Source organism: Macaca thibetana, chromosome 5 (assembly GCF_024542745.1).
Source record: "Macaca thibetana thibetana isolate TM-01 chromosome 5, ASM2454274v1, whole genome shotgun sequence".
Classification (NCBI taxonomy): domain Eukaryota; kingdom Metazoa; phylum Chordata; class Mammalia; order Primates; family Cercopithecidae; genus Macaca; species Macaca thibetana.
In genome coordinates, this window is record NC_065582.1 from 124,139,267 (window position 1) to 124,160,847 (window position 21,581).

The 21,581-nt window shown below is 35.1% G+C and overlaps 1 protein-coding gene across 1 annotated transcript in view; it reads left to right on the plus strand.

Annotated features, from left to right (window-relative positions):
- The first annotated feature begins 19,630 nt into the window (after positions 1 to 19,630).
- NPFFR2 (neuropeptide FF receptor 2) overlaps positions 19,631 to 21,581 on the plus strand; it is a 123,320-nt gene continuing 121,369 nt past the window's right edge. Inside the window, exon 1 of the mRNA XM_050792452.1 lies at positions 19,631 to 19,754. The gene's annotated coding sequence lies outside the window, so the exon portion shown is untranslated. The remainder of the gene's footprint in view (positions 19,755 to 21,581) is intronic.

Consider the following 21,581-nt stretch of genomic DNA (forward strand, 5'->3'; position numbering starts at 1 on the left):
GAGAGTGGATGTGGTGAAAAGATACCTGATCTGAGGTGTATGTTAGAGTTCATGTCTGTGGGCTTTGCAAATCATTAATACGTAAGTATGAGGAGAAGAGAAGAATCAGGGTTGATCCTTGGGTCTTCTCACTGTGCAGCTATGAGTTGGATGGTACCATTTGCTGACATGAGGAAGAAAGAGAGAGAAGCTGATTGGGTGCAGGAAAAGAAGCATGAGAAGAGGAGACAGTGAGTTTGATCTAGGATACAGATAGTTGTGATGGTTAATATTGAGTGTCAACTTGATTGGATTGAAGGATGCAAAGTATTGTTCCTGGGTAAGTCTATGAGGATGTTGCCAAAAGAGATTAACATTTGAGTTAGTGGACTGAGAGAGGCAGACCCACCCTCAATGTTGGTAGGCACCATCCAATTAGCTGCCAGTACAGCTAGGATAAAAGCAGGCAGAAGAGAAAGATGGAAAGACTAGACTGACTAAGTTTGTTAGCCTCCATCTTTCTCCTGTGCTGGATGCTTCCTGCCCTGGAACATCAGATTCCAAGTTCTTTAGCTTTTGGACTCTTGTACTTACATTAGTGGTTTGCCAGGAGCTCTTGGGCCTTTGGCCACAGACCAAAGGCTGCACCATCAGCTTCCCTGCTTTTGAGGTTTTGGGACTCGGACTGCCTTCCTGGCTCCTCTGCTTGTAGACGGCCTATTGCGGGACTTCACCTTGTGATAGTGTTAGTCAATACTCCTTAATAAACTCCCCTTCATATATACATCTATCCTATTAGTTCTGTACCTCTAGAGAACCCTAACTAATACAATAGTTTAGGATTCCTTTCAAATGTTCAAGTAGGGCCACAGGTACGACCTTCTCTGGAGCTCAGAGGAGATGTGGTGAAGATAAATATTTAGGAATCATCAGAACATAGACAGTATTTTGTACCATAAGGCCAAATGATGTCAGTAGTGAGGGATTATAGACGAAGAGGAGATGACGAAGGACCAAGCTCTTGGATACTCCAACATTTAGAGGCCAGAGAGAATAGAAGGAAGCACTGAAGGAGACTGAAAAAGAACACTCAGTGAGGTAGTATTCCAAATGACAATGCAAAAAAAAAAAAAAAAAAAAAAAAAAAAAAGGATTTCAAGGATCAATTGTGTCAAATGCAAAACATAAATGGAGAATTTACAAAGGAATATATGCAAATAATTAGGTATGTGGACAAATAATCAATCATATGAGCAATCGAACAAACCAAAACTTTAATAACGAGATATTATTTTTCATTGACAGTATTGGGAGTTAAGGGTTAATTTGTGCTTTATGAATCCCTGCAAGCTGGCTTTCCAGAAAGTCAATCTTCACCCACCCTAGCAAAGCTCCCAAAAAACTGGTATGGTCCAGTACTCAAGGCAGTCAGTCCTGATCAACCCCAGAAACTGGACTTCATGGGAAAGCTTGGTACTCTCCCAGCCAATGGAGGCTGATGTGAATCCTGTCACCAGGTTGCTCTGATAACTACCCATAATGAAAGACTTTGATCCCAGACACATGAGTATGCTGGGAAGAGGCAGGGAGGGGATGGAGCTAAGGTTCTTACACATCATATTGCTACTCTAGCCCAGTCCCTGATCCTCCTAGGGGAGAGCTCGATGCATCCCTAATCACAGACTCACAGGCCACACAGTCCATGGGTCAGGGAATCTCTCACCAAGCTGATATTCTTTCCTGCCAGATCACTGCCCAGTGCTTCAGATTGTGATAGGGCAAGGATGCAAGGGTGGTAAGGGTACAATGACTGCTATTGCTCCTGTCTCAGAGAGTTTTCCCTATGAATCAGATCCAGGAGATGCTGATGTATCTGCTGAAGAGCAGTTTGGTTTCATTTACATGTAAATATTCACAAAAATAAAATAGTGACTAATGTCAAATATTAGTGAGTACATGAAAAAAATAAGCATTTGTTTACATGTTTTACTGTATATTTTAGGATATTCCTCAGGTAAAATCTGATGGTGGTAAGTACCAAAATATAAAAGATGGAAATGCTTTGTTCCGGCAATGTAACATCTAAAAAAAAATCAGACAAATATGTAAAGCATTATTTTAATAGTGAGAAATTAGCCAAAAGGCCTAATTTAATCTAAACAATAAGGAATTGGGTCAATAATCTGTATCAACAAAGTAGAATTTCATTGCATGTGCTATATTTATGTGTGAAGTACTTTATAGCTGTAGAGATAATGTGATCTCTTTTTATGTTTATAGATATAAATATATACATATGTGCTTTCTACATTCAATAGTATGTTTATTAATAGTGATTTTTCTCTGACAGATGGAAATATGGTATTTTTCATATTCTAAATTGTGATCTTTTATAATGACAGTAGTCTGAATTTCTTAAAATAAGAATATTTTACTTTTACAAAAGATCATACATACCACATTTGAAACATAGGAAAGCATATATTTTTATATATTCCATATTTTTATGTTATTTTAGTAGATTCTACAAACAAGAAAGTAAGATAATTGTATCTTCCAGTTGCTGTATTATAATAAATTTTTTAAAACTAATTTTTGCAAACAATTGCCCCTTTTGTTTCAAAACAGTATCTTAAAGTTGGAAAATAAAATGAACATTGATAACAAATATATCTTTGAGTGGCACTATATTTAAAATAATAAACATATTTTTTAAAGAAAAGTTCTGTTATTGCTGATACAACACCATGGGGGTATATACTAAATTCCTCACTATTACCTGAAATTAAGAAATAAAATGAATCTATGCCAAGATTAAGGAGAAAGCACATGCACATGGAGAAACCACTTATTTTTATCAATGCTAGAAAGAAAAACTGCTTCTAACATCCAGCAACTGGCTTGGCACTCATAGCTAAGTCATAGTATTCTCATGTTGGTCATGTGCTGTTTCCCAGAACACCGACATCAAACAAGGCTGTAGCCATGAAGGATCAAGGCAAAAACAAAATCTCTCTGTAATCACACCTGAACACAGACAAAAACATGAGTATTGTCCAGACCACAAAAATGTTCAAACATCTCCATATCCGGGCTAATATGCATGACTGCTGCTTCTTCACCAATCAGGCTTTAGCTTCATTTCATTTTGCTTGTCTTCTAAATTAGATTTGTTGTGATAAACAATCTTAGAATTATCCTCCTTTTTCTGACAGCATCCATGCCAGAGCAAAGTTCAGCTTTTTAAAGTCCTCTGTCAAGTCACTTTACACAAAGCCCAAATCCTAAAATAAGTCTTTCTCACACCCTTTTACTAAGTTACCCCAGAATTTGCCATGGTGTAGGTTCTCCCTCATTGCAACAAAAATAAAACCAACTCTTCAACTATGGGTGCATCCGTGGCGCTATGTGAATGACAGGCATTGATGATGCATTGCTTCTTTGAATGGACAAATTTGTCTTTATGAATACTTTCAACTCTAAGAACTTTTGTTCATTGTGAAAGTTGTCAGAATCAAAATGAAGTCACTTGTGTTAAAAACAAAATAAAATCCTGGTAGAGCCAGGAAAGACAATAAAAAGTGGGTTCTCACACTTATATGTCTAATTAAACTACCACAAAAGACTGCAAAAACCACAACGTTGCAACCTTACACAAAAAAAATACTTCTGCAAGGACATCTGCCCAGCAACTGCCTCTCTAATCTTGGACTGGCACCTTCCTTGTAAATCATCCTTTTAGCCAAGGACAATTATCTCAAAAGAATTATGTAACCCTCCTCATTTTTTTCTTTAAAATGTTTTTGTCTTCTTTTACCATTTTGAATACACACATAGTTTACTATGACATGTGTAGTCCCATTGCAGCCCTATTCCCAAATAAATATATTTTTCTTTTAGAAAGTCTTCCTCTTATTTGTTATTTAGGTTGACATAAATAGTGTCCAGAAGTCAGACCTGGCACAACATCACTTTAGAAAGGAACTGGCAACTCTTGGAAATGGATTGCAGAATTCACTTGAGCCCTTTCAGCTCTCCACTTCCTCAACTCGCCTTTTCTGCCCTGGTGAGTCTTCTCTCAGGCTGAGCCTCCCTCCCTTCTGTTTAGTAGAAGCTCTAGACATTATTTGGAATCTGATTTGGTTAAGGCCAGCTTAATAAAGGACCTTACTTTCCTTCTGAGATAATAAAAGTCTTTTGTATTTTTGGAAAGTGCTTTATGGTCTAAGGACAAGTGTTCGCCTGGTTTGAGTACTCTGATTTCTGCAGAATTTGCATTCTGTCTATGAGGCATGTCTTTTCTGGTGAATTTATTTTTGGTTCTTTCTGCATGTCTAATTTAATACTTTATTTTATCTGCATGCCTGGATTAAAACATTAAGGCCTGCCAAGTTTTCTGGGATTTTAGCCACCTGCATACCGTGGCCTGTTCTCATGCATATTTTTTAACTGATGGGCAAATTACACCAAGAAAAATTCAGAGCTCAATGGTCATTATCCAGACTCTCTTTACAAAAACTCTTACAATGATAAACTTAACATGTAGATCCTCCTAAGTTATCTGTCCACTTTTTTCTGTGTGTACTTTGAATTTGCTGACTTTTCTGCTGGTGTTGATATAAAACTTATGACTTTTGGCAACCAAGATTAAAAAAAAATGTCTTAAAGAGCTTTCAAATTAATGATCTTACAAATTACAACAGTTCCATGACAACCATCAACCTAGATATATTTTGAAGATGTAATTTAGGTTTGCTTAACTAACAATTGCTTAGGGTGATGGAACAGTTAATGAAAGGATTAATAGTACAAAAACGAAAGAAAGAAAGAAAGAAAGAAAGAAAGAAAGAAAGAAAGAAAGAAAGAAAGAAAGAAAGAAAGAAAGAAAGAAAGAAAGAGGAAGAGAGAGAAAGAGAGAGAGAGAGAAAGGAAAGAAAGAAAGAAAAAAAGAAAGGAAGGAAGGAAGGAAGGAAGGAAGGAAGGAAGGAAAGAGAGAGGGAGGGAGGGAGGGAGGAAGGAAGGAAAAGAAGGAAGGAAGGAAGGAAGGAAGGAAGAAAGAAAGAACGAACGAACGAACGAAAGAAAGAAAGGAGGAAAGAAAGAAAGAAAGAAAGAAAGAAAGAAAGAAAGAAAGAAAGAAAGAAAGAAAGAAAGAAAGAAAAGAAAGAAAGAAAGAAAGAAAGAAAAGAAAGAAAGAAAGAAGAAAAGAAGAAGAAAGGAAGGAAGGAAGGAAGGAAGGAAGGAAGGAAGGAAGGAAGGAGAGAGAAAGAAATGCCAGATAAATGTGTATAAAAGTTAAGTGCTCAGATTATACAGGTCAAAATCTTGGAATCAGAGCAAAAATATAAGGTGTCTCTCTGTCCAGCATAAAAATTGCTTTATCTGCCATGCAAGGGTCAGAAAACATTGAAAAACTGCTGAAATGGTTTCATGCCTGCATTGTCTAGTCAAGCAAACCAGACTAGCAAACAAAAGATAGACTAGTTACTGAAAATTCAAGGGTACTTGAAGTTTTGATTTTCTTATGCAATTCAACCAGTCCTAGCTAAAATGCAAACATTAAAAATTTAGCCAGACCTCATTTGAAGCTGAAAAAAGAAAAAAAATAGAAATTAAAAAAATATTCCTTTATCCAAATTTCGCTCCACAGCCTTTATTAGATTACCTAACAGGTCAAATAAACTTTAGCCATGTAAACAGGTCCCATTTTGTCAGAAATGTAATGTGAATCCAACTGTCTTTTAAAGTGATGAGTTTGTATTACTATTTCACGACTAAAATTTTATATTTAATTCCTGCATAAGTACCTGTATTATGTTATATGTTGCATCTACAAAATAAAATCTGGTGCCATTGGACAGAAATCTCCAAAAAAATTCTATTCAAATCAGCTTAAGTAAATGAACACATATAAGATATGTATTAATTAAGCCAAATGTCTTTTAGTTTTTGTGACTTAAGTAAATTTTTACTAAATAAGGTGGTTTTAAAATTATTGGTAAAATAAAAATACAAGAGTCTTTAAAATTGTCAGCATACATTTTTGCCTATATTGACTGGTCAGTTTTATCTTCGTCTGTACTATATGTTTTAAATTCATAAAACCATAAACCTAGTCTAAAAACAGAATAATCTTTGTTTTTGTAACTCTTTGATAAATATTGCTAATTTAATGTCATTGGTTTAATAAAAACAGATGCATCTTCTGAATTATTGGCAAATTGCTTAATATTTAAAGTTCTTAGGTGAACACTTGATAGTTAAAAACTATAAAAATGATTTCACAGAGAAATCACTTGCAATAATGACTAGCTTTGTCTAATATGTCAGTTTCCATAAGTAATCTAGGTAAATTGTTAGAAGTAAGTAGATTAGGTAAAGGTAAATGAGATTAACATCTATAAATAAGTTTTTCATGTAATTTGAAATCTTAAAGTTATGTTAAATTAAATGACAGCTATTCATTAAATGTCTGGGTCTTTTTAAAATAATATTTTAAAAACTAAAACAAATTGTTGAGCATAAATATAAATTTGTTCTCAACTTCTTCTGTTCTATATCATTGTAGGATTACTACAGTTAATAAAAACATATAGTTTCAAATAGCTGGAGGAGATTATTGATTGTTCCCAACAACAACAAAAAAATGATAAATGTTTGATAAGTGTTTGAGATGATGGGTATGCTAACTACCCTGAATGGATTACTATACATTACATGAATCAAAACGTCACTGTCTACCCCTTGAATATACATAATTATTATTAGTCAATTTCAAAAATAAAATAAAAATAAAAAAGGAGAAGAGATCTAGTTTGAGAGGCCCCTGGTATGTATACACCCACTGCATCACCCTCAGACCAGTTTTCTCATGCTATAAATGAATAAATAAAGTAAATCCAAAAAAACAGTTATAGAAGGACTAACTATATTTGGGTCTATTAATACATATAGAATTATGTTGTGGGGAAAATGTTTCTAAAAATTATAAAATAATTCTTAGCTCTAGAATACTGATATGTAACAGATAGCTTGTTTTGGTAAGAAAAATTATTAAATAAGGCATAAAATGTGTTTTTTATTAAGAAGAAATTATTTTGTATAATTTGGAGGTTATTTAAAGGTTGTTTGAAAAAATAAATTTAGGAAGGAAATAGAAACAAGATAGAAAGGAACAAGTAAGTAGGAGAAAGAGATGTTGAAAAAAGTTATGGATATGAAGATGTATTTTTGGTAAGGAAGTTTAGAAAGGAATAGGAATAATTTTGTATGAGAAAGAATGTTGTCTGGTAAATTTTTGTTCTGAAGGAAAATGACTGGTTATTTCAGAAAGAGGAAGTATAGGACCAAGCATGAAGTCTAAACGTGTCATCAAAAAGCTAAGTTGCGGGTGGTTCATTCCAAGATGGCCGAATAGGAACAGCTCCAGTCTGCAGCTCCCAGTGTGATTGGTGCAGATGTGATTTCTGCATTTCCAACTGAGATACCTGGTTCATCTCCTTGGGACCGGTCAGAAAGTGGGTGCAGGTCACAGAGGGCAAGCCAAATGTTCCCAGGACATCACCTCACCTGGGAAGTGCAAGGGGTCAGGGGATTTCCCTTTCCTAACCTAGGGAAGCTGTGACAGGGAAAATTGGGACACTGCCAGCTAAACACTGCACTTTGCCAATGGTATTAGCAAATGGCACACCAGGAGATTATATCCTGCACCTGGCTCAGTGGGTCCCATGCCCATGGAGCCTTGGTCACTGCTAGTCTGAGATCAAACTGTGAGGTGGCAAGCCTGGCTGGGGTAGGGGGCTTCTGCCATTGCTGAGGCTAGAGTAGGTAAACAAAGCTCGAACTGGGTGGAGCCCACTGCAGCTCAACTAGGCCTGCCTGCCTCTGTAGACTCCACTTCCGGGGGCAGGGCATAGTTGAACAAAAGGCAACAGAAACTTCTGCAGACCTAAATGTCCCTGTCTAACAGCTCTGAAGAGAGCAGTGGTTCTCCCAGCACAGTGTTTGAGCTCTGAGAACGGACAGACTGCCCCCTTAAGTGGATACCTGACCCCCATGTAGCCTAACCTGGTGACACCTCCCAGTAGGGGCCTACTGACACCTCATACAACTGGGTGCCCCTCTGAGACAAAGCTTCCGGAGGAAGGATCAGGCAGCAATAGTTGCTGTTCTGCAGCCTCTGCTGGTGATATCCAGGCAAACAGTGTCTGGAATGGACCTCCAGCAAACTCCAACATACCTGCAGCTGAGGGATCTGACTGTTAGAAGGAAAACTAACAAACAGAAAGGAATAGCATCAACATCAACTAAAAGGACATCCACACCAAAACCCCAATTGTAGGTCACCATCATCAAAGACCAAAAGTAGATAAAACTGCAAAGATGGGGAGAAACCAGAGCAGAAAAGCTGAAAATTCTAAAAAACAGAGCACCCCTTATCCTCCAAAGGATCACAACTCCTCACCAGCAACGGAACAAAGCAGGATGGAGAATGACTTTGACGAGTTGACAGAAGTAGGCTTCAGAAAGTCAATAATAACAAACTTCTCTGAGCTAAAGGAGGATGTTTGAACCTATCACAAGGAAACTAACAACCTTGAAAAAAGATTAGATGAATGGCTTACTAGAATAAACAGTGAAGAGAACACCTTAAATGACCTGAGGGAGCTGAAAACCATGGCATGACAACTGCGTGATGCATTGCACAAGCTTCAGTAACTGACTCCATCCACTGGAAGAAAAGGTATCAGTGATTGAAGATCAAATTGATGAAATGAAGTGAGAAGAGAAGTTTAGAGAAAAAAAAGATGAAAAAGAAATGAACAAAGCCTCCGAGAAATACAGGACTATGTGAAAAGACCAAATCTACATTTGACTGCTGTACCTAAAAGTGATGGGGAGAATGGAACCAAGGTGGAAAACACTCTTCAGGATATTATCCAGGAGAACTTCCCCAATCTACTAAGGAAGGCCAACATTCAAATTCAGGAAATACAGAGAACACCACAAAGATACTCCTCAATAACAGCAACCCCAAGACACATAATTGTCAGATTCACCAAGGCTGAAATGAAGGAAAAAACGGTAAGGACAGCCAGAGAGAAAGGTCGGGTTATCCACAAAGGGAAGCCCATCAGACTAACAGCAGATCTCTCAGCAGAAACCCTACAAGCCAGAAGTGAGTGGGGACCAATATTCAACATTCTTAAAGAAAATAATTTCAACCCAGAATTTCATATCCAACCAAACTAAGCTTCATAAGTGAAGGAGAAATAAAATCCTTTATAGACAAGCAAATGCTGAGAGATTTTGTCACCACCAGGCCTGCCTTACAAGAGCTCCTGAAGGAAGCACTAAATATGGAAAGGAACAATTTGTACCAGGCACTGCAAAACATGCCAAATTGTAAAGACCATCGATGCTAGGAAGAAACTGCAACAAATAATGGGCAAAATAACCAGCTAACATCATAATGACAGGATCAAACTCACACATAGCAATATTAACCTTAAATGTAAATGGGCTAAGTGCCCCAAGTAAAAGACAAATACTGGCAAATTGGATAGAGTCAAAACCCAACATTGTGCTGTATTCAGGAGACCCATCTCACGTGCAGAGACACACATAGGCTCAAAATAAAGGGATGGAGGAAAATCTACCAAGCAAATGGAAAGCCAAAAAAAGCAGGGGTGGCAATCCCAGTCTCTGATAAAACAGACTTTAAACCAACAAAGATCAAAAGAGACAAAGAAGGCCATTACATAATGGTAAAGGGATCAATTCAACAAGAAGAGCTAACTATCCTAAATATATATGCACCCAATACAGGAGCATCCAGATTCCTAAAGCAAGTCCTGAGAGAACTAAAAGGAGACTTAGATTCCCAAACAATAATAATGGGAGACTTTAACACCCCACTCTTAATATTAGACAGATCAATGAGACAGAAGGTTAACAAGGATATCCAGAACGTGAACTTAGCTTTGCACCAAGCAGAACTACTGGACAGCTAAAGAACTCTCCACCCCAAAACAACAGATTATACATTCTTCTCAGCACTACATAGCACTTATTCCAAAATATTCCACAGAGCTGGAAGTAAAGCACTCCTTAGCAAATGTAACAGAACAGAAATCACAACAAACTGTCTCTCAGACCACAGTGCAATCAAATTAGAACTCAGGATTAAGAAACTTACTCAAAACCACACAACTACATGGAAACTGAACAACCTGCTCCTGAATGACTACTGGGTAAATAATGAAATGAAGACAGAAAAAAAGTTGTTCTTTGAAACCAATGAGAACAAAGACACAACATACCAGAATCTCTGGGACACATTTAAAGCAGTGTGTAGAGGGAAATTTATAGCACTAAATGCCCACAAGAGAAAGCAGAAAAGATCTAAAATTCACATGCTAACATCACAATTAAAAGAACAAGAGAAGCAAGAGCAAATAAATTCAAAAGTTAGCAGAAGGCAAGAAATAACTAAGATCAGAGCAGAACTCAAGGAGATAGAGATACAAAAAGCCCTCCAAAAAATCAATGAATCCAGGAGCTGGTTTTTTGAAAGATCAACAAAATTGATAGACCACTAGCAAGACCAATAAAGAAGAAAAGAGAGAAGAATCAAATAGATGCAATAAAAAATGATAAAGGGGATATCACCACCAATCCCACAGAAGTACAAACTACCATCAGAGAATACTATAAACACCTCTATGTAAATAAACTAAAAAATCTAGAAGACATGGATAAATTCCTGGACAAATACACCCTCCCAAGACTAAACCAGGAAGAAGTTGAATTGCTGAGTAGACCAATAACAGGCTCTGAAATTGAGGCAAAAATTAATAGCATACCAACCAAAAAAAGTCCAGGACCAGACGGATTCACAGCCGAATTCTACCAGAGGTACAAAGAGGAGCTGGTACCATTCCTTCTGAAATTATTCCAATCAATAGAAAAAGAGGGAATCCTCCCTAACTCAGTTTATGAGGTGAGCATCATCCTGATACCAAAGCCTGGACGAGACATAATAAAAAAGGAGAATTTTAGACCAATATTCCTTATGAACATCGATGCAAAAATCCTCAATAAAATACTGGCAAACCGAATCCAGCAGCACATCATAAAGCTTATCCACCAAGATCAAGTCAGCTTCATCCCTGGGATGCAAGGCTGGTTCAACATATGCAAATCAATAAACGTAATCCATCACATAAACAGAACCAAAGACAAAAGCCACATGATTATCTCAATAGATGCAGAAAAGGCCTTTGACAAAATTCAACAGCCCTTCGTGATTAAAAACTCTCAATAAACTAGGTATTGATGGGATGTATCTCAAAATAATAGGAGCTATTTATGACAAACCCACAGCCAATATCATACTGAATGGGCAAAAACTGGAAGCAAAAAAAACTACTTTAAAGTTCATGTAGAACCAGAAAACAGCCAGCATTGCCAATACAATCCTAAGCCAAAAGAACAAAGCTGAAGGCATCACGCTACCTGACTTCAAACTATACTACAAGGTTACAGTAACCAAAACAACATGGTACTGGTACCAAAACAGAGATATAGACCAATAGAACAGAAGACAGCCCTCAGAAATAACACCACACATCTATAACCATCTGATCTTTGACAAACCAGACAAAAACAAGAAATGGGAAAAGGGTTCCCTAGTTAATAAATTGTGCTGGGAAAACTGGCTAGCCATATGTAGGAAGCTGAAACTGCATCCCTTCCTTACACCTTATACAAAAATGAATTCAAGATGGATTAAAGACTTAAATGTTAGACCTAAAACCACAAAAACCCTAGAAGAAAACCTAGGCAATACCATTCAGGACATAGGCATGGGCAAGGACTTCATGACTAAAACACCAAAAGCAATAGCAACAAAAGCCAAAATACACAAATGGGATCTAATTAAACTAAAGTGCTTCTGCGCAGCAAAACAAACTGCCATCAGAGTGAGCAGGAAACCTACAGAATGGGATAAAGTTTTTGCAATCTACCCACCTGACAAAGTTCTAGTATCCAGAATCTACAAAGAATGTTAACAAATTTACAAGAAAAAATCAAGCAACCCCATCAAAAAGTGGGTGAAGGATATGAACAGACACTTTTCAAAAGAAGATATTTAGGCAGCCAACAGACACATGAAAAAATGCTCATCATCACTGGTCATCAGAGAAATGCAAATCAAAAACATAATGAGATATCTCACACCAGTTAGAATGGCGACCATTAAAAAGTCAGGAAACAACAGATACTGGAGAGGATATGGGGAAATAGGAACACTTTTACACTGTTGGTGGGACTGTAAACTAGTTCAACCATTGTGGAAGACAGTGTGGTGATTCCTCAAGGATCTAGGACTAAAAGTACCATTTGACCCAGTGGTTCCATTACTGGATGTATACAGAAAGGATTATAAATCATGCTACTATAAAGACACATGAACATGTATGTTTATTGTGGTGCTATTCACAGTAGTAAAGACTTAGAACCAACCTAAATGTTTATCAATGATAGACAGGATTAAGAAAATGTAGCACATATACACCATGGATTACTATGCAGCCATAAAAAAGGATGTGTTCATGTCCTTTGTAGCAACATGGATGAAGCTGGAAGCCATCATTCTGAGCAAACTATCGCAAGGACAGAAAACCAAACACCACATGTTCTCACTCATAGGTGGGAATTAAACAATGAGAACACTTGGACACAGCATGGGGAGCATCACACAGCAGGGCCTGTCGTGGGGTGGGGGGCAGGGGCAGGGATAACATTAGGAGAAATACCTAATGTAAATGATGAGTTAATGGGTGCAGCACACCAACATTGCACATGTATACATATGTAACAAGCCTGCACGTTGTGCACATGTACCTTAGAACTTAAAGTATAATAAAAAAATAAAACAAAATAAAACAAAATAAAAGTTTAATGTATTAAAAAAGATTTAAATTGTGATAAAGTTTGTGAAAGATGAATTTATGACAGAAGTTTGTGAGTGATCAAGTTGTCTGTAATTAGAAGGGAATTATTAATAAGTTTTCTAAAGATTAAACTTTGATATTAAAGGCACACTTCTACAAAACTAAAAATTGGGTTATTTATGTTAGAACAAGATTTTCCTGAATATTGATCTCCTCAATAAAATTGCAAGAGGTTTTGTTCTATAATTCTGAAATGTTTTGTTAATAGTCATCTTCTAAACTGCAAACAGTTTGTATTCCTGCCATATTTCTTTCTGAGAGCTATTTAATTTCCATAGTTTCGAAGGAAATGCTATTTTCTTCATTCATAATGGTAATTTCATGTCTCTGCGTAACTTTTTTTTTTCCTTAAAGTTTCTCAAGTTAAAATCTTAGAAGTTTAACTTTTGCTGTTTCTCACTGCATGTGATTTGAAAGGCACACATCATTACCTTCTGCTCTTCCTCTTTCTTCCCTTGAGAAAGTCGGAGATAATAAATCTCCCCTTCAGAAGGTCTAGGATGAAAACTGTTATCAGCTCCTGTAACTTTTCTCTCTAACTCTACTGGTATGACCTGATGCTAAAATGTTTATCTTGAAGGCCCAGAAAAACAATGTTTTCCTCCAGTATAACATAATTCTATGCACTTGGCTTTTTTGGCTGTGTCTGAATTGTTCCATGTAACCATAAAACTTCCCATGCTGTTACTAAGGGCCAACTATTACCCTGATTAAGGTACTAGTTTCTTATTTACATTCTTCTATAACATGGTATACACTGATAACCTTAGATGCATTCTTCTTGTATCCAATTAAATTCAAGTATACTTTTCATCAGGTTCAACTTTAACATTGTCAAAATAGGCTTTCAATAAAGAGAAAAAATCACACTGCAAGAAATTTTTCTTTACCTTTTTGGTAACTGACCTAAGAAATAAGGCTTTTATATTTTATCAAGGTAACTTACTGTGTCAGTTGTGTTATTTTTTAATTATTTAGGAAAACTGAGCATTGAAAGGGTTAAAGTTTTTACATTGATATAACATTCTGTATTGCTTTTGATGTCCTTTGATTATCACTTTGGTTAAATTAATGACTATTATTTCACAGCGATCCTATTTTGGCCAAGTGTTTCTGAACGTTTTAACATCTTTGGCCAACTTCCCCAGGATCAAAATTTTAAATTAAGACTTTTTGACCTAGAATTAATTTTGAGATTTTTTTTTTAAGTGGGCCCTGGAGAGCCTCAAAGAATGTATCTCTCATCTTCTAAAAATATTAAATAATTAGGATTATTTGTATGGGAAGCATTGTCAAAGGATAAGTGATGGGAGGTCTTCCTTCAGTTCCATTTATGGGTATGTTACTAATATTTATATTTCAAAATTACATAAAAGTCTTATAAATTAATTTGTCAGGTATAATTCTGATTGTTATATTGTACGCTGCAAAAATAACCAAATTTTATTGTCAATTTCTGGTTATGGTGAACTTTAATCAGATATTTAGCCATGGTTATTCTTAGTCTCTGTCATCCACAATTTAATTTTTCTCCAAAGTCATCTGCAATCAGACTCGTAAAAAAGACTCTAGCAAGTACTGTTAAATACAGGGCTCTAATAAGATCAATAGACTAAGTGAATTCTTTTTTCAGAATTTTAACAAAGAAATTGATTGGCTCATGAAATTTGAACATAATGTTTTTATGACTTATTTGATATAGTATTGATTATCAACCTAAATGTTTTATTTTCTAGATTTGAGGAATTTTTTTCCTTAAGCTGTCTATAGTTTAAAACAATTTGGTAAAGTAAGGTTTTGTAAACAAAGGTGGAAGCATTTGCTTTTTCTCTATACTTAATCCCTCAAAAATTTGGAAATTAAGCATGACTATTCTTGTTTTTTATTGCAATATTATTATTTGCATAAGTTCAATAAAAACTTGATCTCTATAGCAGGATGTCATTCTAACAATTGGTTATATTACCAAGGCTTTGACTGACATATCATTTTTGAGAATATGCATAAAATGTCTGATTTGAAGGGTCTCTAACGTCACATAATTTCCTCACAGGTCGAGGAACCCTAAGACTCTAAATGAAACCTAAAGTCTGCACTGGTTTGTCTCCCCAGCTTCAAGAGGCTTCTAAATGTGAGATTGTTAAGTGATCATTGTAGAAATAGATATGTTTCTTTAAAAAAGCTGTAATATCATTGTTGTTAGATAATAGTTCTGTGCATTAATGTTGAGCTCTTGCCTTCTCCTAGGATTAGACTACATCCTGAATTTTTCTGGAATTTTCTAGATTGCTCCAGTCAAATTTGATTCCATGGAATTACCAAAAATAGAAATTTTTTTTTTCCTGAAAGCCTTATATGGTGAAACTAGATAAATTTTAAGGAAAAATCCCATGTCTGATGTATAGACCACACAAATATTCACCAAACAGTTTAATGCCATAAACAGAGATACTCCAAGGGCAAATCAGAACAAGAAGTCATTTTCATGCTGTAGACAGCATTTCCAAAGACACTGGAACAAGAATCGATATAAAAACGAGACTTACTCCTCTTAATGCCTATCTTCTTTACTTGACAAGTAATAATCATTTTATTTATTTTATTGACTGCATTTAAGCCTAGGTTCATATTATTATTATTACTATTAATTTTACTTTGTATTTTCTCTTTAAAAAATTTGTATCTGTTTCTTGTTAAATTTTTGCAGAAATACAAATTCTAGCAGAATAATGCTGGCCCAGCTCTTTGAGATAATAACAAAAGACTGTGGAAGAGATAAAATTGAAGTTAATAATGAAATCCAGGTAGATTTAGTCTAAGGATCACTCCCTTCAAGTTTCCTTATTGCTCAAATGTGGCTAAAAGGGTTTTGACACAGACTTCTAGTTGTCAATCACTTCGGTCAATGTGGGACCAGACCAGCATCCTGGGACAAGGTCATCCAGCATGAAGGAACTATGAAAACTTAACTAAAGGAAAATTGATCATTGATGCTTTTAGAGAAAGATCTTAACACGGGGAAATGTGAAAGTTGTACAAATCCAAATGGAGCCACTTGAGTTAAAAAAATGATAATAACCCTGAAAAATAGAGCTGGAGAAGGTCATAAAAGGAGGGTTCTCAAGCTTGTGTGCCTAATAATGGAACTATCATAAAAGACTGCAAAAACAACTACCTTGCACAAAGGGCATCAAAACCTAACACAAAAAAATACTTCTTCAAGGTCATCTGCCCAATAACTGCCTGTCTAATCTCAAACTGGTTCCACCCTTGTTAATTGGTCCTCATAGCAAAGAATAATTTATCTCAAAACATTTATGTAATCCTCCTCATTTTCCTTTAAAAATCTTTGTCTTTTTTTACCTCTCTGAATATGCACATAGTTTACTACAACAAACATATTCCAATTGCATTGCCCTATTTCTGAATAAATATAATTTTCTTTTAAAAAGCTTCTCTGTATTATTTAGGTTGGCATCATCTAGTCATACCAAGTTGTCAAGTTAAACCATTCTTAAATAGCTGGTTGATGGTATTTTCTGGAGATTTAGACCTCTATGCCTTGACATTAAATAATTATGTTATCCTGAACAAATTGTTTAACCTCTTCAATTTTAATTACTTTAACTGCGAAGTCTAGAAAATAATACCTCTCTGAGAGGATTTTTTAAGGATCAAATGAGATAATATATTGAAACTATTTAGCAAAATTCCTATAGTATAGTAATTACTGGATACCTGGTACTTGAATTGACTATTATTGTTGTGATTATCTTTTTATTATTGCAATTACATTCAGTTGTTTTGGAAAACATTTTTTGATAAATTCTCTTTGAAGATAGATTTACACTGTATGTCTAAATTGAATATTTTTGCTGTATCAGTCAATATCTTTTAAAAAATGAACATCTACTTCAGTGTGCCATAAGTTAGCATGCATTGTCTATTATTGTTACCCTTTAGCTGTATTACTATTTTAAATTATCCTCATTTCTTTAATAATTTTCATAAATATTTTATGAATGATTTTCATTTTCTGTATTTTCCTTTTATATTTCGGAATAAAACAATAAACAGAATATTCTGCAAAATAGTGAAAAATCCAAACTTAGGGATATGTAATATGTAATATGAGGTAGGCGTCTATTCTACACAGTTTACTTATACTTTGCTTGTAGTTCACTGTGATTTTGTTTTCTTTATTCATTCCTTCACTGGTTTAGGCTATAAAGCTACCAGTCATCCCTAGTTCTTTTCTTCCCATAACTACTAATCACTTCCCTCTCCCTTCCCCTGAGCTGAATCATCACTCCAGCCACTTCTAATTTAACAGTACATTCTTTAAAATATATAAATGATCTCATAGTTTGTCTTCATCTCTGTGGAATCACATCTATATCTAACCTGGTTTATCACAGTAGCCTCCTAACCAACTTTGCTCTTTCCAGGACTTTTGCCTCCCTGCTGTATATTTTCTGTCCAGTAGCTGGAAAAACATTTTAAAAATGTAAATCATATCAGGTCACTTCCCTGCTTAAAACTTTGCAATGGTCTCAGTAAACTTAAAAAATATCCAAACTTCCTAAAATGGCCTACACTGTTTAGATTTGTCTCTTCCAACTTATTTCCCATCTTTTTCTTTTGACATTATTGGCTTCCCTATACATCTTTGTAACTATCCATCTAAAGACATCTCTCCCACTAATCACTTTCAAACTCTTTATTCTATTTTTCAATATAATCTATCACTACCAGATATTGTTTTACTTGTCTATTCCCACTTTTTTTTTTTTTTTTACTAGAATGTAAGCTACAGAGGGCACAAGAATAGCACCTAGAACAGTGGCTGATGATAGCTGGTGCTCAGTAAGAGTGTTATAAGTGAACCAGATATTTTGCTTATTTAAGGTTTTTGTTCTGATTATACTGTCTTTCTTGTGCAAAATACACTTTACTCAGTTTGTTTTAAACATTTTGTCCATGTTGCTGATATTACTTATTTAGAGCCAGTTATGTAGCATATCTAAGCCCCAAAGGAAAATTTTAAATAATCCTAAATTTAATATAAACTCATACAATTTCCTACTTATTCTCAATGTGGTCATCACATTATTAGAATATATAAATCAATATTTATAGTGGATCCAAATCTTATACATATTCATAAACAGCATTAATTACTATACTCTTTAATAAATAAAGAGTTCTAAAAGGAAAAAATTTTGATGTTGTTATAAATATAATAAGTGCATAGTAAAATGATAACAAGTAAAATATAAAACTTTTACTCCCCATCAATTTATCAATCTGCTTATTATTAGAGAAAATTATATGAGTCTAATGAAATTTCTTAGCATCTAGTTATGTTAAGTTTAATTTTTTATTCTTCTCTTGTAGACAGTTGAAAGAAAAAAACAGTTGTAAAACATGCAGAGTTGCTCAAAAGTGCTAAGAGCAGGTTTACAATATCAACCAAACTCCTTCTCTTCTCCAACTCATCAAATGCCATAGAATGATGGAAACAAAGGGGAAAATCCTTGTCATGGAGGTAGCTAGGGTTATTAACGTTAAATGTAAAAAACACTTCCCAACAATGCAAAAACCTTTGGGGCATTCGGTCAGATAGAGCACAATTTTTAAGAAATATAAAGAAAGCAGTGAGAACCAACACCTACTGCCCTTCCCAAGAGGCCAATCTGTTTAAGAAAGTGAAGGTGGTTCTAACAAAGCATCTTCAATATCCCTTCATGTCAAGAGACAAAGAGAGGCATGAGGAATGACCAAGGAAGATTGTTTCACTGATGATCAAGATGTCTCCCCACTCTTTGCCATACCAAAATTAACAAAAGTTTTTTATGTTGTAAGATGGTGTGTAGAAAAATTTAGAATTGGTACTTTTTTTTTTTAACCAAATCCCTTTAGTTTCTATCCGATAAATAGTGCTTAGATATTATCTGCACTATTTATTTCTGGTGAGATTTCTCTCTTTAATGGCAGCACTATTTCAAAGTTCTCACAGAAACTTGAAATCACCTCCAAACTGCTCATCTCCCACCCCAGTCACAGGAGAAGCAGAGAAAAAGATGTTACTCTATATAAAGTCTCCTGGTCTGGCCTGGCCATTGCTTCTTCCTCTGAAGTTATCAGAAGGTGATTGATTATGATGGAATCAAAATTTAGCTTGTCATTTCTCGTTTTTAGTATGAGGAGGTTGGCTTCATCTATACTCAAATACAGATCTTACAAAATGACAAATATGAAAAAGAATGATCTTGATGTAAGCTGTAAAACTAAGAAACACACTATGCTTTTACTCCATGCCCTTATCAAAACTTCCACAAATTAATCTAGAGGGAATGGGAAAATATGACTTTGCTGATTAATTCTGTCCACTTGCAGTTCACTGGATCCATATGTTCACAAGAAGGAAGCATTACCAGATAGTAACAGTACAAAAAGCTCTTTAAGCCTGCTAAGGAAAGATTGTTCAGTGTTCTCTGGAGAAGTAAATATTGGAAGAGAAGAGAATTGTTACACATGTCAAGTCCCTTTCCCAGAACAATCTGTGGTCTTGAAAAGAAAATGTTAATTTTCCATTTTTACCAATAAAGCTGTTTATAGTTGAATAGAATCACTTCAGTGAAAGGGAATTATCTTAATATTCAGGGAGAAGCTTGGAGACCATGGAAGCCTAGAAAAAAATGGGGACTGATGTACCTCTGAGCAACTCTGCAGCTGTTGACCCACAGTCAAAAGGTGAGTGGCTGCATGTATCACAGATAATTGCTCTAAAATTTATATATATATTTGAAACAGAGTCTTACTCTGTTGTCCAGGCTGGAGTACAGAAGCACGATCTCAGCTCACTGCAACTTTGCCTCCTGGGTTTAAGTAATTCTCCTCCCTCAGCCTCCTGAGGGTGCCTGCCTGGATATTTTTTGTATTTTTAGTAGAGACAGGGTTTCACCATGTTAGGCAGGCTGGCCTCGAACTGCTGACCTCAGGCGATCTGCCCACCTCAGCCTCCCAAAGTGCCGGGATTACTTACAGGCATGAGCTGTTGAGCCTAGTCAAAAAATTATATTTTTATTCTTTTTTTTTACAGTTAAAAATGGGAAAATTTTAATGCACATAGCAGATGTAAAGCTTTTATCTATTTGTACCTTGAAAATAAAACTACGTACACATTTTCTTAAAATTCTTATTATAAACAACAGGATTTTAGTAGTGTTCTTGACTATGGTTATTGTGATATGACTTAAAATTGAATCGTTATTTCTTGACAGGTGACAGCTCTGGGCTCATGTCATGATACTTCATTGAGCTAGATATTTATGATTCATGGACTTTTCTATGCAGATGCTATCATTTTCTGGGCATATTTGTTCTACAAGAGCTTGTGTAGCTTTTTTTTTTTTTTTGTATGGGTTGTTTGATGTAAATTACTGCATCTTTTTGGCTTTGTTTTTTTGCTATGATTTGAAAATTTGTATAATTTTGGACAAGCAGCTAGCCACAGCAGGAACCTGGGGAGCCATGGCAATAAACTAAAGCAAGCCCTGCTTCACCTTGTTATTAGGAAACCAGATAATGGCAAGTCGTTACTGAGCATCAACAATACACACTATTAGGCTCTGTGTGAACTCTGAAGATCGCAATCTAAATTCAGATCTATCCTTAGAGAAGACTAAAAAGGGATCACCCTCAGGGAAAATCTGCTTCCAAAAGCCAATAAACTAGAATGAATCAACATTTTTCTGCGGATAATAACTTTGTAGAAGAATAAAAGAATAATATACTTTGTTATTGTTGTCTTTAGAATGACCACAAATAACTACTATCATCTATTAAAAATCACTGGTTATAAAAGCTTATTTTAAAAGAAAAATATATGGAATGAAGTAAATCAAAAGTTTCCTTGTATATTCAAAGATTCATTTGGATTTGATGAAGAGAAATTCAGTGATTCACAAGGCCAGTTAAGTTGCTTAATAAATAGATTTGAAATTAAAATTAGGTTAGTGTAATTCATTTAAATATTACCTACTTTTATTCCAACTGAAGTTGGAGCTCATTGCTTAGATGTTTATCGTAAATATCAACAGTAAAAATTCTAGGACACTGGGTAATACAGAAACTGTCATTTTTTGATTTTGTTGTCTATTCCTTAGATATAAACAGAACAGTTTGTTATTAAAGTAGGAAATCTGACAGGGTGATCAAATAGAAGACTTTTCTCCAAGTACTGTTTACATTTTATAATCTAGATGTATCTGCTGCAACCTCAGTTTTTCAATTACTTCTGTTCTTCTGAATCTGACTCAGTATGAATTCATAAACTTTACAACTCTTACTATTTTATTTTTACTTCTAGTCTGATTTTCTAAATTCTAGTCATAGATTTGTATGCAACAGTAAAAGACAAAATATTCATAAAAAGCAGTTTCAAGTTATTTTAGTTGGACGTGTAATATTTTTGACTAAATTTTTTTTTTTAATTTTAATATGCAATCTTTTCGTTAGGTAGTTTAAATGCTGTTTGAGAGAACATACATAGAAAAAACCACTAAGATTAAGTTTTCC